This window comes from Cheilinus undulatus, linkage group 13, assembly GCF_018320785.1.
Source record: "Cheilinus undulatus linkage group 13, ASM1832078v1, whole genome shotgun sequence".
Lineage (NCBI taxonomy): Eukaryota > Metazoa > Chordata > Actinopteri > Labriformes > Labridae > Cheilinus > Cheilinus undulatus.
The window spans coordinates 32,670,167-32,686,497 of NC_054877.1; the positions used below are offsets into that span (position 1 = coordinate 32,670,167).

The 16,331-nt window shown below is 37.5% G+C and overlaps 1 protein-coding gene across 3 annotated transcripts in view; it reads right to left on the minus strand.

Annotated features, from left to right (window-relative positions):
* The window catches only part of gng12a (guanine nucleotide binding protein (G protein), gamma 12a), a 46,044-nt gene extending 30,625 nt beyond the window's left edge, over positions 1–15,419 (minus strand). For all 3 annotated transcript variants that reach the window (XM_041803783.1, XM_041803785.1, XM_041803784.1), the window contains exon 1: positions 15,058–15,419. The gene's annotated coding sequence lies outside the window, so the exon portion shown is untranslated. The remainder of the gene's footprint in view (positions 1–15,057) is intronic.
* Between the last annotated feature and the right edge of the window lie 912 nt (positions 15,420–16,331).

Below are 16,331 nucleotides of genomic sequence, written 5' to 3' on the forward strand. Positions count from 1 at the left end.
TGCTTTTTGGTGATAAACATCCATCCATCCATTTTCTATTCCGCTTATCCCGTTCGAGGTCGCAGGGGGCTGGAGCCTATCCCAGCTGTCATTGGGCGAGAGGCGGGGTACACCCTGGACTGGTCGCCAGTCAATCACAGGGCAGAAAAGTCTTCTGTGGCTGACTTTTTGTAAGCTGAGATAAAATCGTTTCTTTAAAACTTGAGTTATTTATATGTCTGAAGATTCTGAGGCTGATTGCTCTCAGAGAAAACAAATTCAATGCAATCAGATAACTGTGTAGGTCCCCCAAAAATAAGCCTGTGCAGGGGGAACACTGCCTGCTTTTTACAGTGCAGAGGTAATTTGCACAAAGATCCACTGTATGAGAACCAACAGAGTAAATGACTCCATAAATCACAGCCCAACAAAGCTTTAGAGCTCTTTAAACGTGAGCCTCTTTGACAGAGTGAAAGCAGCACCTGATTTCAAAAAATAAGTAGGCACAGAGATGTTGGACAAGAGGACAGGCAGTGATTGTGAGAGTCTCTGACACCTGCTCCTGTGTGTTTTTAACTGGGACATAGTGAGGCTTCAGACAAAAACTTTGGGGCCCAAGGAGTTTCTAAAGGTTGCAGACTCTCCTCTCAAACGCTGACATGTGCAGGCACAGACACTTGTGGATCCTGACTTCTATGCCACAGGTGTCGAGCTGCTTTCCAGTGTCCTCACAAGGCCTCAGCGAGAAACCACACACACTGGCCTTTGTTTGAGATGCCAGAAGATTTCCCCATAGGCCCATGAAGGCCGCTAAAGAAATGAATGAATCCATCAAAGTGACACTGTTTCTCCAGCCCGCTCACACACAGCTGAATTACTACGAGCTTTGTGAATGATTCATTTGTAACCATAGGCTTCAAGATGAATATATGCATGCTTTTTCTACATCCTAAACTTTCCCCCATTTCATTAAAGCTGCTGAAAACCACAGCCCACAGTCATCACACAAGTATTCAGGATTTGATAACATGTTTGACCTGATAGGAAATTAAATCCACTCCTATTCCTCCTTTACCTGTCTGACAGGAAGCCTGTCCACTGTACGCAGACTTCACTGTCTCTCACCCCCACAGGATGTAACCATATTTGGGCATCAGTCTTATGAAATCTGCTGTATGTCTGAAGAAATAACATAACTGAGGAGCAAGGTGTGTCTTCCTGTGAGTGGGAGTACTTCAAAGCGCTGTAAATTCAAAACTATAAATTCCTACACACAATAAAGTTTGCATTATGAGCTGATCACATGTGCAACCACTGAAAACTTCTGAAAGGCTATACAGAGAAAGCATGCAGGATTTTTATTTTAACAATAGGAAAACTACTGTCTGATTATTTTTCAACACCATGCAATAATCCTTGACGATGCACAAGAGAAAGTAGTTTTATTCAAGCGCCACATGACGTGAACAAATACATTAAAAAGAAACAAAACGATCATACATAAAGAGAGTATTGTAGTTGTCCCGTCCTCATCAGTTCCATGCTAACTTGTAACAAAAAAAAGGAATTTAAATAAGAGAGGATCTCAAACACACATCCAAAGGTGTTATAATGTTGCTGAACCTCTGCTTGTCTTTGCTACTGCACAGTCCTTCCAGTAAAAAAAATCCACACAGTAACAAGATCTACAGGGTGAACACACACACTCAACGGGCGCTGTCTGACATGACATTTAACCGACAACTAACTCAGGTGACAGGGAAGGAAAAGAACTCTTCACACACGTTCTCTTTCCATACAGTGTGTTTGGACAACCAGGCAGTGCCAAAGTAACATCTGGCGTATGTCTTTGAAAGGGCTGTGTATGAAAAGATAAGAGGTTGGGGTCTGTCAGTGGGGAGAAAATGGCTGACAAAGTCAGAGCCCACTCACACTTCACAAGGGGGGAACGTAAACACCTTCACTGACGCAACAACCAAATGTAAAATCAAACTTTACACACTCAAATGACCCCATGGTAAAGGAAGACTACTAGGTGTTTTTGAATCAGACAGCAACTCCGGGTAGGCTGGATGTAGTCAGAGTGCACCACCATGTGGCAGAGAGAAGGAACTGCAGATCATTTAACAAACTCAGGATGAAGAGTTTTGTCCTGAAGGTAACAGTTCTTCAAACTCCATCCAGTTACTCAAAACTTTAATATTTGCTACCACTGGAATTTTTCATGCTAAAAGTTTTGAAGGTACTGGTTTTTACTCCTGTCTTCCACATCTTGGGGTAGTGACTTGAAGTTTTATTAACAAATCTAAATTAGAATCATGCACACACAACCGTCAGATCATGAACTACAAAGTTTACTCTGAGCATGTGAGACACTTTGTCAAAATAATTTAAATAAACTCTGACACATTGTCTGGTGTGCAAAGCAGGCAAAGATTTGGTGTTACACTACTTTTAATTGTCCTCTATTTCTACTGTGTTTCTGTCGCCTATGGCCTGCTTTCTCTAAGATACTTTTTGCTGCTGTAAATTGAAATTTCCCCTTGTGGGACTAATAAAGGAATATCTTATCACCCTCATTGAGCTATGCCAGTGTGAAAGTGTGCCATGTTTTTTCTGCTCTGCTCCTGACATAGATGTGAGAATTATTTTTTTAAGATATAGCACTATTAATATCTGCATGGGAGCTCAATAATGCAGCAGTGTGAGCCAACAGATTCATTTCTTTAAGGTCCTGTCTGCTCATTTGCAGAAGTTTCCTCTCTACATCTAATCACAGAGAAAGACAAACAGCAGTCTATCGGCCCCAGCATAAGCAAGTGTAATTTTATTACCACTTCTCTTAAAAAACATTTTCTCCCCATCTTCTACCTTCACTCACATGTACAGATCCATGCCTGTACAAAAACACAGAGGAGCATACAAACTGACAATGCAATATCCTTTGAAAAGGCTTCATTAGAATTACAATTTGAACTGTATTTATTTATGATACCTAATTAGTTCCTGTTTTTATTTCATCTTTTATTTATAAAAGCTTCTTTCCAACTATTAAAAGTGGCTGTTGCTGGTCCCTATTGTCGATTTTTTTTTAATAAAGCCCTTTATGCTGCATTTTGTTGCATAAAAAGTACTTTACAAGTGAAGTATGATTGATTGAGGGATTGATGCTATCCCTTTAAGCAGCACAACGAATGCAGTCATAGTTTCCTACATGTTATCATCCTCTCCAAAAGAGGCATCAGCCAATAAGAAATAGCCTATTCCTTTAAAACAGCAGATATTGTCTTAAACAGCAGTCAAATCTGAGGTTTTAAAAAGAGTTGAGCTGCTTTATATTTGTGGGTTCTTGTATAGTGTCTGCTGACATATGGTGGTCCTGAGTGGCTGGGATATTGCATTCATATATTTTACAGAGTCTGTGCTCGTCCGTCAAAGTCAACACCAAATGTCTGCTATGAAAACTGCTCATAAAGGGAACCAGGTTTTCACTAGGGTTGTAAATCACCTGTTTTACTATGATATGATATCCATATCGATATTGATACTCTGGACAATGATACAATATTGTCAACGGGCATGTAGGAGAATTTCAAAATAAAAGCATAGCTTAAAAGTGACTGTGTAAATCGATGTTTGACTGTCTATCTCTCTAATGGGATAATTTATCAACCAATGTATCACTACATCGATGGGTCATTACACCCCTGGTTTTCACATCTAAAAAGTTAGAAACAATTCATTATTTATTAACTTTTTTTCAACATGATGAGTAATTTCATGTCAAGTTTAGATACATATACTGTATTAACCCTGCAAACCAGATGGATCAGCAAGATCCCGTGTCATCTATCAGGCAGATCCATTTCACAAAGCTCCAATCTGAAACGACTGTGCCCAGTCTGAGAACCAACCTGACCAATCAGCTTCATTTCAAGAGAACAAGGCAGTTGCTAGGGGAGTGGTTTAGTTGCACTACAAGCTGGCAAACAATGATAATCAGTGCAGCAGCTTTTATCAGAATGGGATAACATTTCTTTATTACAAGAAGGACAAAGACCTGGACCGAAAGCTTATAGGTGAAAAATAGTTTTCTGCTCTTTTCCCGACCAGTCTTGGTATGAGTTTGCAGTAGTTACAGGCAGGGTTTAGTTGTAGTTGGATATGTGAAACAGTCTACTCCACATATCAGGATATCTATATTGTACCTTTTAAATCTGTTTGGTGCATGTCCTCCCCCACTCTCTCTATACTTCTTGCCTCTCTTTGACTGTCCAGTCTAAATAAAGGCAAAAAGCCCTGAAAATATTCTTTTACTGTTCTTACTGTCTCTGAAAGTAAAAATCTCAGTAGATATCCAGTTTTATACAGGGAGAGCAGAGGCATTGTGATGTTATTTGTTTGGGTTACAAGTAAAGAGTAACTTTTACTAGCAGGGCTTTTTACTGGCAGGAATCTGGTGATGTATCTTCATTGCTGGCTTTATTTGATACACAGCTGCTCATCAATGCAAATACTACTAAGCCAGTCACTTGGCAGCAACCAAGTATTTACACATGCAGACATGGTCAGAATGAAAAGTTCAAACTGAGTATCAGAATGGGAAGGAAAAGTGATTTAGGGACTTTGAACGTGTCATGGTGGATGGTGGGCTGGCACACTTTCATGTTTTTTGCTGAATTCTGACCCTACCAGTCAAACATCAGAGAAGGAAACAGTTTTCCAGCCTCCTTTTGGCCAATATGTCTAAACAGGCATATTTTACAAAGTGATCAGTGGGTGTAATTCTTACAATGATTTTGTTATTTTGATGTTAGAATACAAAGCAGTGCTGTGAGAATACGAACATCACACAACTGTTTGCACAACATGATTATCAAAATACACATTTCTTTTAATCTGAAGATGTAGATCTGTAACTGTATAACATTCATAATATAACCCCATCCCTTCTACATTATAAGAAATCATCTTTTCAAAAACCCTATTAGAAATCTGTCTTTGTCATATACATAAATAATCTTGTAATTCTCATTTGATTTGATGTCTACACTTCAGTAATATCCAATTATTCAGCTCTTTTGACTTTGACTCTTTTAGTGGGCCTGTGTGATGCTCTTGGTTAAAAAAAAGTGAGACAAAATGAGTTTATAATCAGGCTGACTTCTTGTAAACCATCCCTGCTTCTGTCTGTGAACGTTACTCTGGGGTGTTCTTCATGAATAAAGACAGTTTCAGATCTGACCTCAGATCAGCGTCTACCAGGAAGTTCAACCTTTCACACAGTTTACACTCCAAACACACCTGTCTTATCTACTTCCTTCTCTCTGACCAATCAGAAGAAAGCATGGATAGGGATCAGCAGTGACATGAAAAACCACAACATTAAGTTTGCAACCATGGATGTGGCACCTCTCTGCACAGAGACGGTACATCAACTATTATATTTATCTAAAAACAATTTCTAGGGAAATGATAACTCATTACGGTAAGTATTACAATACTGAATTTACAATACAATTTTATCACCATTTTCTAATTCTTAGGAACAAGATAAAAGTCAGTGAATGAATAAATATAAATGTTTCATTTCAGTTGCATGATAGTAAAAGGGCAATGTATCCTTTTTCCTATTTCTCTATCATAAATTAAGTGATAACTTTACAAATTACAGGCCATACAGTTACAAAAAACACAAGGTGTAAAAACTAACACTGAAAATATCTTGCAAAAGGACTTGTGAGATAATTATCTACAAAAAACAAAGGATGCTATTCTACCTTTTTGGTCAAACTGAATTAAACGTTTCACATATATATACATTAGTATCAATTTAATTACACTGAGAGGTATCATAATAATCCTTAATATATGCCATAGTACAATGTTTAATTAAGACACTGTGATTCTCCTTCTATTTAACTCCTATCTACACATGATATTGTGCAACCTTATTGGTGGATATTTAAAAAAATGAGAGAATAAAGGATGCCAATACTTTAGAGGGCAGATTATAAATTAGATATGACCCTGCAGCTCTGAAAAATAAATAAACCTGTTAAAGGATCTTAATGGGAAATCAACTGCAATTCACTTCTACACATCAAGTTACAACTATAACATGAAGATTTTCTCTGTCTTTGAGCTTTAGGAAATATTTCAGACACTGTAAGACCTCAGTTAAAATTATTATTATGACATGGGAACGGTCACTGTTTGCTTTAATGTACATATTTCAGTGCAAAAATTCCACATATTGTAACTTCAAGTCCTCAAGATGACAACACTAAACATTTGTTTTTCAAATGTGAGGATAGTTTCTATAGTTTGGGGGGTTTTCATGTGATTTGCAGAAGAATAGGTTATGCTAATCAGCTTAATGGTCAAATAAAAGTGTAAACTGAAGCTGATACACAGAAAATTGAATACATATTGTGTTTAATAAAAGTAGCCTTTAAGATTTGGGCATGAAATTCATTTACATTAACCAACCATCCAAAGGTAAACTTTTCTCTTTGACTGAATTTACTTGAATGAAAGTGAAATCATGAAACTCAAACAGCAGCTTTGAGCCAAGCTCTGTGGCTGTGAGGAGGAAGTTGTGGTTAAAATAAGCATTCCTTGGATTCTCCTCCCACGTGGAGTTTAGCTGCTCTTGTTTGGGTGGGGACGCCAGTTTCGACCTCTCTATCTGTCAACGGTCAACTAAAGTCAGACTGACAAACACTGGGATTTACAAAGTGAAATCTGGTTAAGCGTCTAGAAACTAGAAAACTGAAAACAAACACACTGTTTGAGGCGTGATGGTGAATCTGACTTATGGTACTGAGGGAAAATCAGGTCTGTTTCACTCCCTTTTTGACCTATCTGAGATGGTTGCAATGACAACACTTCCTGCTTGGCCTGACACATGTACATCTGAGTAAGACGCTGACCTGATTAGAACTTTCAGCACCTTACTTCCTGAAGCCTGTGCTGAAAATCAGCCATCATCTTTGCCTTTCATATCGGATCAATGCTTCACTTAGACAAAAACCTTCTGTGAGAGAAATCTTAGACACTTTTGTTTGTTTTCAGCCAAAACATCAGGACACAGTAACTTTTGGTATTTGGTGAAAGCGAGTGATTCTGCTGCCAAACCAACAGATGGGTGTGTCTATGTATCCTCAGTGTCACCACAGCTCCTCTCAGCACAGATCTGCCCCCGGGTAGGGAGGAATTCAACAAAACCACCATAGGCTGGGCCATGTGACCCTACAGCACACACGCAGAGAGACACACAAACACTGAACTAGACAGCATCTTTACACACCTCTCAGACTCATTTTTGTGTTAAGTTTGTCAAAAAAGAAAAAAAAAACGACAGGAAGGTTTGTTTTTTGACCGACGGTGAATTAAAGACTCATAAATGAAGGTGCTGAAGTATATTAGTGGAACAATACAGTTAAAATATCCACTACTGCCAAAAGTAGACTGTAGTTTTTTTAAGTCACTTTAAAATCTGTTCCTGATCTTGTTAAGTTAATGCTAAATAAAAAGAAGGCAGAACAAATCACTATTTTTCTTATCTATCAGTTGGTCAATTATTATCTCAGTCTGTTTAAATTCTGTTTAATACATGAAAGGACAGAACAAATAAAATTATAAGATCATCGAATAGATAAAAGAGTTATCAGAAAAAAGTTTTCAGCTTTGACCAGAAGTTAAATGAAGTAGCTATGAATGTATTTCTTTTCAGTTTTGGTAAGATCTAATATCCGTAAAAGAAAAGAAATAAAAATACGTGTTTTACTTACACAAAGCCATGTTGATCAAACATGCACAAACATGAGTTTAATTTGGATTTCATAATCAAAATCTTTGTGTTTTTGATTGAACATTTATTATTTTTTTCAAGATGCCCAATATTAGCATCAGATACCAGTATCAGCAGATAATACCTAATAAGGTCAATTATCAGAACAAGCAAATCTACAATCTTTACAGCTAATATATCACCCCCACATATCAGCAGAATATCTGATTATAATAAAGCTTCATCTCCTACAGTGAAGCACTGAGTTTGTAGAGTTTTAATCAGAGCCAACACACCTACCTCAGCTGAGGGTTTTTTAAATTTATCTCACTGCTATAATTGGCAGCATGTCCGTCTGTATGCCTTGATTTGCACACCACATCATTGCTCCAGTTGTCCTTGTTTCCTCTCAGAAGAATTATTTTTTGTTTAAGATTTATCTTTGGGCTTTAATGATAGAGCAGGACAGAGGATAGAATCAGAAACAGGGATGAGAAAGCCGGGGAGAGATGTGGGAAAGGGCCACAGGCCGGAATTGAACCTGCGCTGCCCGTGTACATGGGAGCGCTGCACCCCTCCTGAGTGTGCTACTTCATAGCACCAGTACTAAACTGGTTGTTTTAAATTTCAGATTAGTTTTTACTGTTGGTTTTTTAGTTTAGTTTAGTTTTTATTTTGCAAACATGCCTTGTTTTAGTTTAGTTTTTACAAGTTTTAGTGTTAGTTTTAATTTTTTAAGCAATATTGGATGTTTGTCAGGGCCCTGATCCAAAAGGGCTCTTCACTTTTCCTTTTATGTATTCAATTTTGATGTTTAAGACCTAACATTTACCACTGTGTTAAGTCTTCTTTCATAAAATTAGTCAACTTTACTCTATCCAAGCTTAGATTCACATGTCAGTCAGTCTGCTGCTGGCAAAGAGTAAAACTAAGGAGATTTTGTCTCTAATTTTAATTTTCGTTAGTTTTGTCAGCACAAATTAAGTTTTAGTTAGTTTTTGTTTTTCTTGCAAAGCTTAGTTTTTATTTAGTTTCAGTTAACTACAATTACTTTTAGCTTTTACTTTTAGTTATTTAGTTAGTTTTAGTTGATTATAACAACCTTGATGTACACATAATCCAAATAAATTGCTCTAATTTTCTAATTACTGAATAATTTGAAGATTACATCTATTATCTATTGTAGAATCAAAAGCTAGAGTATTTGAATAATCATCTCATTGTCATTTAACCTTTTTCTATTCAAAAGAGAATGAGATAAAATAAAATCACAATATAAGTCAAGCCATTCATGACCCACCTTTTTTTAATCATTCAGCCCTAAGAAACAGCCTTATTGCTTTATTACTCAAAAAACAACTATGTCTGAAGTATCTGTGTTTTCATATGTATGTTATTTTATCTGGATAGAAAACTATAATTAGATCTAGACACAGAGAGAAGTCTCTGAGTGTGAGGAAGTACAAGCATACTCTTCAAGTTCTTTCAGAAACATATACTTTTGTGGTGAGAGTGTGTGTGTCTGTGTTTGAATACCGAGAAATGATATGAATCACTTGGTTTAGGAAGCAGTAAAAGACACCCGAGGAAGCACACTTGGATTTGCACACTCCTGTACTTCAACAAATTGTGAAGTCAAAGAGCTGCTAGGAAATGCACACATGTACACACAGCGCTATGAGGAAACAGATCCTGTCCAGCCCTTCACCTTCCTCCTTGCTGCTTGTCAAGAAGTCGCCGACAGAGCTGCCGATCAAGTCTGACAGCATTCTGAGTCGGCGGAGATACACACGACTTCCAGAGCAGCCTGTTAGTTAAACCATGAGGTGTCGCAGCATTGGTTACAGCAGCTTCCTAACCACATGATCCCAACAGTTCATCCTTTGTTCCACCAGTTAAACTCATACAGAGACAGAGGGAAGAGATTCAGATCTATCCTACAGTCAGTCACAAGCTGTACAGGAAATTCCCAAACTATATGCTCCTTTTTTTCTTAAATATAATCCTTTACCGTAAGCAAGACATTGTTCCCATCTCTACCCGCAGCCCCCTCCTCCTGTTACTAATCAATTTACATGCATCACACGTCACTTTAAATCCTGCCACAGATCGAGACTGAGCGACTCCCACAATTCCAAATTCAGCCCATAGTTTCTGAACTGGACTCCTTCCTACTTAAGGCCACTTTTCACCTCTACATTAAGCACAGATCTGGTTTATCTCACAGCTTGAGGAAAGGACATGAAGACGCCCCATGAATGAACAGATTTTGCAGTGGTGCTGATTTTTGATGCGGCAGAACGCCTTATGACCAAGAAAGCCTTAGACAAGAAAGCTGCTCATGAACATTAATGCCTTCATTTGGAATAAAACAAGAAACAAGGCTGAGCATTCCTGCTGTCATTACTAATGCAGGTCACAGAAGGAGATGCTACAATCAGGACTGATTTTTAAACCATATGAAAGTATGAAACCATTCCTGATTGGATAGAACGTAACATTTTTTCCCCTCATAGCAGCTTTAAGATAAAAATATGATTTAAGATCTGAAGGTTTTTTAATACTATCAATCACTAAAATGATCAGCGTTACACAGTTGGTGCCAAAATTGATCAAAGTATGGAAAACTTTGGCAGTCTAATAATTCAACATTTTTTGTCTAAAAACAATATCAGATATAAAATATAAACAATAATATACAAAAACCAAGACTAAGGTAGTGGCCCCTGAAACAGCTTAACAAAAAATCTAACAGAATTAATGGAAAAACATTGATACCTGATATTTTTTAGCTGTATCTAATATTTTCAGCATCATGTTGTTGATCAGTGTTTGCTTTTATCATGTAATAATTCCTCTGAAAACACTCGGAGGACCAGACGGTGTTTTAACAGACGAATTTCATTCCACATTTGACAGTCAATTGGATTCTTTTCAAGGTTGGGCAAGGGAAAAATTTCAAAAGACTGTAAATCTAGTCCATTTTAGCCAATATTAACATAAAGCATTATTTCCCAACAACATAATTATGGCTAGTGAAAATTCAGAGTGGCTGGCAACTTTATAAAACTACTAGCCACAGTGGCTGATTGGTAAAAAAAAAACAGTAATGCAAGCTCCTAATTACGTTTATCCATGTTATTGTAACTGATAAGCTTTTTTGTGCACTTGCACCTTTTTTAATTTTTTTTTTAAATCAGAGATTTTACTTTTACTGAAGCATACTTTGTACTTAACTACATTTTAAAAAGTAGGGATGCACCGATCTACTTTTTATTTTCAGTTCTGATCCAATTCCGCTAAATATGTGCAGATACGATACTGATTCCGTATATATATATATAAAAAATTAACAGCATTGGTAATTACCAAAATCATTTTTTATGTTTCTGCAATGGTTAATACACCAAGATGTAGAAGCTCTTTAACTGAAATGATATTTTTAATGTTAAAATATAATTATTGTTGCTATCCATGAATTTTCAAATTTACTGATTTACAAAAAAACTGAAAAAACAGTAAAGCACAATAATATTTCTTGATTAATATGTCAAATTATACTTATTTACTTGCATTCCTGAACAGAAAAATTAGCTTTAGTGGTTGAATGTTATGTTTGATTCATTTCTGACTTCTCAGAGAAGCCCAGTGAGCCAGCTCAAATTTGGGTGGATTCAGTTTGAAATTCCTCTTTCCTGTTCAAAATAGTAAAACGTGGAGAGCTCACTGAAAATGAAAGAGTCTGCATTTTTTTTTTTTAAACAATTATTATTGTTGTTGGTATAATGTGTGAGGTTACATGAGAGTTTAGTAAATCACCCAGTTCCTCTTATCAAAATGCAAAAAGAAAATAATAATGATACAAAATGAACTGAATTTAAATGTATTCCAAACAAATTTATTTCACCTACTACTAAAAAATGAATATTAATATTTTCCAAAAAACAACAACTGAGTATAAATTATAAACAACAATGCTTACCCTAAATGCTCTTTAATGAACCTTCCGCCACTAGAGACCGCTGTAGCTTCAGTTAATGGCCAAAGCCTTCCTCTCTGACCCTACACTGGATGTAAACAATGAGAAGCTCGGCGGTGGCTAAGCTGTTAGTGTATAGTAGGAAGACCGCGGTACGACAGTTTTCCAAAGTAGTAAATAAAGTGGTATGTGGGCTGTCGAGGGTTAAGCTCACGTATGACTACTCACCCGAAGTGAAAAGAGGCCACATATCAAAGCATGACATTAATCTGCAAAGAGGAACAAAGGCAGGCGGCGCTAGCTTTCAATGCTAGCCACGCTATAGAGAGTATTATCAGGCTAACGTCACACCCACTCTTCTTTGTGTTCTCTCATCCTTAGACTAGTTTTGACTACTCTAACTATAGATTTATGTTTAACCGACTAGGTAATTATAGCGCTAAGAACATCCCTAACTAATATTAGCTCAGTTATACACAGACTGTCTCATGTTAGACTGTGGTGCGTTCATGGACTACCACAAACTGCAGGATGGATTTGGATCGGTCACTTAGATCGGCGCTGTCAGTCAGATATCTGATCTATTAATTACATCCATATCAGACCTGATACCGATATTGGATTGGATCGGTCCCATCCCTATTAAAAAGCATCAAGTACTGAGGGAAAAATAAACTCTCCAAACACAATGAGGTCCAAGCTTTCTGATAACAACAGAAGACTTGCCAGTGACTCAGAGAGAGAATGAGTCAACATTTCAACCCAAAACAGCTGCTGCATTTTACTTTAGGTAAAGTCACACCTTATAATGAACAACCTGGCTGAGGATTCATATTCTCTTGTTGATATTACACATTAAGGAACCATCTGGTTTCACCTTACTCCTTGGGAATCAAATGTAGCTATTCAGTACTTTGAGTAAACTTTAAATAACTTACTTTTTACTTTTGCTTGAGTAGACTTATAGACTAATGCTTTTACTTCTGCTTAGCTATTTCTTTTACCAGAGTAATTGTAGCTTTACTTAAGTGCAATAAACTCATACTTCTGTATCAGTACAAGCATTTCTAGTACAAATACCAATATAGTTACAGATATGATAATAATGTGATCTCAGCTAGCATCACACTGTTGTTGTTTGCCTTTTGTCACATTATAATTTACCTGATATAACTTTGGTCAGGGGAAGAGCACTGGTGCACGACTGGAATACTTGTCAGTACCAGATCCTTTAATCTAAGCAGGCATCAGTGGACAATACTGAAAATGAAATCAAAAGTTGTATTGCTGTCATTAGCAGCCAGTAGTGATACTGATGCCCATCTCATTTTGATATAATTTTTATTCTCATCTAAGTATCACCCTGTTGTTTGTTTGCTTTTGTGACATTAAGATTTAGCTGAATAACTAGGGGGATATTTCGGACCAGTTTACTGACTACTTGCCAGGGGTGCAGGATATTATCGACATGACTTCATCTGATTTTAACTCTTAAAATGTGATTTTAACTCTGTTCTGAGTGTAATTGTCTTCAATTTTGGAGTTATTCAACAGTGTTGATCCTTGAGTGTTAGCTCAACTTTGGAAACAATCAATTAATTTCTAATCTGAGGGGATGTGCGAGCAGTTTCCTATCATGCCCTTAGGCAGGGTGTTTAGAAGTGTTTTATACGTGTTTGATTGTGTTTGAGTGTGGCCTGTTGTCCAGTAATCCCTAATGGGGGGGTTTGCTCATGTTTCTAGTGGAGTGTAGTTGTTTTTTTATGTGAGACACATTTGCACCATGAGTGAAGTTATCTACCGAGTCAGCGTTCCTACCTGTGACTTCAGGTGTTCGTAAAGAATGCAGTGCATATTCTGGATTAGTATACATTGGTCTGCTATGAGGTTGATTATTTGCTTTGTTCTTGACCACGGGGACCCACCTTGCCACAGAATATCAAGAGTTATGCAGCTGTGTCATATTTAAATATTTAACTCCTTCATATACAGGTGTGATTTTACCTGAGCAACCTGGTTGGAGATCTATCCTCTTGTTGTTCTTGCCACAAAGAACAGATCATATTCTCGGATCAACTCCTCAGCAGCTACTCAGTACCCCGTGCTTTAAGTAAACTTTGAAATAAATACTTTTTACTTTAACTTGAGTACATTTTCCAAACTGGTAAGAGTACCAGTATTACCCAATACAGACACTGATTCCAATACCAGTACCAATTCCTATATTGATGTTGTGTATTTCAGTGTACTGACTGGCCTACATTACAGTATCAGATATCACTATTTATGGAGGGGGAGGTATCAGATGCCAATACAGTACTGATACAAAATCAGTATTGGTAGTTATATCAATACCAATACTGGTTCAAAAATGGAAATGGTATTTCTATTGTCAAATCCTGTCACAAGCACATATCTATGTGCTTATACTACTATCCCATTGAGTCTCAGGTGATATTCATTTGAAAAACTCTGAGGCGCTTCCTCTGATAACAAAGGTCTTTCAAAATAAACCATTATGTATGCTACATCAGACCAAACCCCTGTCACTGCCTGAAATGCAGGAAATGTGTGATCCTCAGTTTCCAGTGTGAGCGATGTGACCCACTCATGTTGATGGGCGGTGAGAGGAGGCTTTGATGGCGGTGAATGGGGTACTAATGAGTTGGCCTTATCAATGGCCGGTCTGTATTCTGTCCTCCTAATGGCCAGGGGGACATCAACAGCACTGTTGATGGTCCATGTAAACATCTTCCCTGTGTGGGGCCTCCACTTCAACCATCTCACCCAGTTCATAATCTCATTGGTTCATATTGGACTACACTGGCTTTGTTGCAAGCGATTACCTGTTGCATAATGTGAAGGAAGTGGCTGGTTTACATTTCTGTGAAAGTGTTATTCAGCTCTGCAATAATAAGTTTGCTTTCCAGAATAAGTCATTATGTGGCAAACACAGTAGGTGGGGCCTGTGGGGAATAATCAGGGCAGAAGGCCCAGACAGCACTGTGCTGCTGAGTAAACCTTGAGCTCGAGCTATCACCTGTTGAACATTTAAGAAGCAGTGACACTCTCATCATATTAATGTGAGAGGTCGCTGAAGTCACACATAATAAAATTTAAACAGGTTTAATGTGCTGTGGTGTTACTTGAGTGTTGCATAAACGGATGAAGGCTGTGAAAGCGGGCAGCAGTTACACTCAATATGTCTGATAGTAAAGCAGACTGAGACCAACTGTTGCTTCTGGTAAAAAGAGCGTTATGTCGGCTGTTAGTGTAACAGGTTATCGACACATGACAGTCTTACCTGGCCGGGGTAACGTACAGTCAGGTCTAGCCGTGTCTCCTTTCACTGAAGCCGAACTGTATCCGTCAACAGACTGGGAGGAGACCTTTCCCTCTGCTCTGTCGCTCACAGCGCAATGTCACAACTACACTAACGTGTTTACACCATAGACTGTGGAAAAGCAGCTGTACAGGGACCTCTCCGACACTTCAAAGCTGCCGAATAACACAGCTTTCACTTTCCGCTGACGGCTAGGGTAAATGTTTAATTTTCCTGTACTTTTTCCTTCCTCACTGCGACCAGTCCCCCTCTCTCCTTTCCTTTTCCTCCTCCACTTGGGCGCTTCGCAAATCGACGACAACAGCCGAGTCGAGTCGGGACGAGAGGCGGAACAACCGAAACACAGGCGGAGGCTCGCGAGCGTCAAGGCAGCGACCGTTCAAATACTACTTCCGGAGAGACTACCAAAATAAGAGCAATAGCGGTTTCAGTGAGTTTAAAAGAAAAAAAAAAACTTTATTTCAACTACCCTCAAGCATTTTTGTAGTATACTGATGCGTAAAATTTTAACCAAGTTGAGTTTATTCTCTAAGACTTAAATTTACTTTCGACATAACGTTTATTCATTGAGCCTATATTTTTTTTGATAATTTTTTTTAATGTTGCTGCATCGTTTCACCATTATTTTCTTTTCTTTTTATACATTTTATTGTCTTACACAATATTTTTGGTGCAGATATACATTTCCTCTTATTTCAAAATATTTTAGTACAACTTTGATGACATTTTTAACCTTGTTCCATGAATGAATGACTGAATAAATTAAAATAAAATAAAATAAGAAAAAATAAAATAAACATAAGCAGGGAGATAAGTACCATAAAAATATTGTTAATCACAGCATATACATCCAGCAGTCTGCTGCCATCTGGTCGCAGGTACATTGCACAAATATAAGTACAAGAAGATACAAGAGTTAATTTATTCCAGTTTCTATTGGCCTTATTAATAATTGGATTTGATCAGTCCTTATAAACAGTAGTAGTCTGCATTTGCATGTTTGGTAATCTGCGTATGCGATGTATTCTATGTTCATTGTATGAACTGCTGTGTTTTTATTTTATTCTCTTCTGGCTGTACAACAAATTGCCCCTCCAAGGAACTAAAGTTTACTAAAGTTTTATTCTTAATGTATTCCAGGAATGTCTGCGTATTACACTGCAGTGCCCATTCCTCACCATGATGAAACTGCTCCACAAATTAATAAATTATGAGAACAAAATGATATAAATATA